This window comes from Salvelinus sp. IW2-2015, unplaced genomic scaffold (assembly GCF_002910315.2).
Source record: "Salvelinus sp. IW2-2015 unplaced genomic scaffold, ASM291031v2 Un_scaffold8400, whole genome shotgun sequence".
Classification (NCBI taxonomy): domain Eukaryota; kingdom Metazoa; phylum Chordata; class Actinopteri; order Salmoniformes; family Salmonidae; genus Salvelinus; species Salvelinus sp. IW2-2015.
This window is the reverse complement of record NW_019949660.1, coordinates 4,263-6,085: the sequence shown is the minus strand read 5'-3', so window position 1 is coordinate 6,085 and position 1,823 is coordinate 4,263. Positions and strand designations below refer to the sequence as shown.

The window sequence follows — 1,823 nt, the reverse complement described above, 5'->3', positions numbered from 1 at the left end:
AATTAATCTCATCTATCACTGTCTTGCTCACTGCTTTTACTATAATAGGATGTAGTGACTGGGGGAGGAAGTTGAGTTTATCTACTCTGATATAAATAGGAATGTAGAGGACTGGGGGAGGGAAGTTGATTCATGTACCTGATATAATAGGATGTAGAGACTGGGGGAGGAAGTTGATTCAGTAGCTCTGATCATAATAGGTGTAGAGACTGGGGGAGGAAGTGAAGTTTAGGAACTTGATATATAAATGATGTTAGCGACTGGGGGAGGAATTGATTCAGTACTCTGATATAAATAGGATGTAGAGACTGGGGGAGGAAGGTTGATTCAGTACTCTGATATAAATAGGGATGTAGAGACTGGGGGAGGAAGTGAGTTTACTACTCTATAATAAAATAGGATGTAGAGACCTGGAGGAGGAACGTGAGTTCAGTACTTCTGATATAAATAGGATGTAGAAGACTTGGAAAGGAGGAAGTGAGTTCAGAAAATACTCTGAATAAATAGGGATGTAGAGACTGGGGGAGGAAGGTGAGTTCAGTAACTCGAGTAATAAATAGGATGTTAGAGACTGGGGGAGGAAGTGGTTTAAGTATTCTGATATTAACTAGGATGTAGAGAACTGGGGAGGAAGAGGGTTCGTATTCTGATATAAATAGGATGTACGAGACTGGGGGAGGAAGAGGGTTTAGTACTCTGATATAAATAGGATGTAGAGACCTGGGGGAGGAAGAGGGTTCAGTTACCTGATCTAAATAGGATGTAGAGACTGGGGGAGGAAGAGGGTTTACGTATTCTGATATAATATGGATGTAGAGACTGGGGGAGGGAAGAGGGTTTAGTATTCTGAATATAAAATAGGATGTAGAGACTGGGGGAAGGAGACGTGGGTTCAGTAACTCTGATATAAATAGGATGTAGAGACTGGAGGAGGGAAGTCGAATTCAGTACTCCTGATATAATAGGATGTTAGAGACTGGAGGAGGAAGTGGGTTTAGTTGGGCTCAGAATGCATTTCCATGGAGACAGGAGTTAGACTTAGTTGATGCTATAGGCTGTGTTATGGTATCCCTGTGTTAGTGAGGAATGTGGTGGTGCCCTGGTGTTAGTGAGGGAATGTGGTGGGTTGGTAGCCTGTGTTAAGTGGAGGAATGTGGTGGTGGCCCTGTGTAGTGTAGGAATGTTGGTGGTGGCCTGTGTATGTGAGGAAATGTGGTGGTGGCCCTGTGTTAGTAAAAGGACATGTGGTGGGTGGCAACTGTGGTTATTAAGGAATGGTGGTGGTGGTAATCCCTGTGTTAGTGAGGAATGTGGTGGTGGTGGCCCTGTGGTTTAGTTTAGGAATGTGGTGGTGGTAGCCTGTGTTAGTGAGGAATGTGGTGGTGGTAGCCTGGTGTTAGTGAGGAATGTGGTGGTGGTGGCCCTGTGTTAGTGAGAATGTGGTGGTGGTGGTGCCCTGTGTTAGTGAGGATGTGGTGGTGGTAGCCTGTGTTAGTGGAGGAATGGTGGTGGTGGTCGGGCCCTGTGTTTAGTATGAGGAATGTGGTGGTGGCCCTGTGTTAGTGGGAATGTGCGTGGTGGTTTGGCCCTGTGTTTTAGTGAGGAAGGTGGGTGGTGGCCCCTGGTGTTAGTGAGGATTGTAGTGGTGGTAGCCTGTGTTAGTGAGGAAATGTGGTGGTGGCCGCTGTGCGTTAGTGAGGAATGAGTTGTTGGGTGGGCCAGTCAGGGATGCTGTTGTTGGGTGGGCCGGTCAGGGATGTGTTGTTTGGTGGGCCAGTTCAGGGATGTGGTTGTTGCGTGGGCCATGGTTCAGGGATGGTGTT

General features: G+C 46.7%; 1 long non-coding RNA gene across 1 annotated transcript; it reads left to right on the top strand.

Moving 5' to 3' along the window:
- Positions 1 to 1,058: 1,058 nt before the first annotated feature.
- LOC139027221 (uncharacterized) lies at positions 1,059 to 1,567 on the top strand. The gene is made up of 3 exons (XR_011479279.1): positions 1,059 to 1,102; positions 1,359 to 1,439; positions 1,539 to 1,567. It is a non-coding gene; the product is annotated as an uncharacterized lncRNA (long non-coding RNA).
- Positions 1,568 to 1,823: the final 256 nt, after the last annotated feature.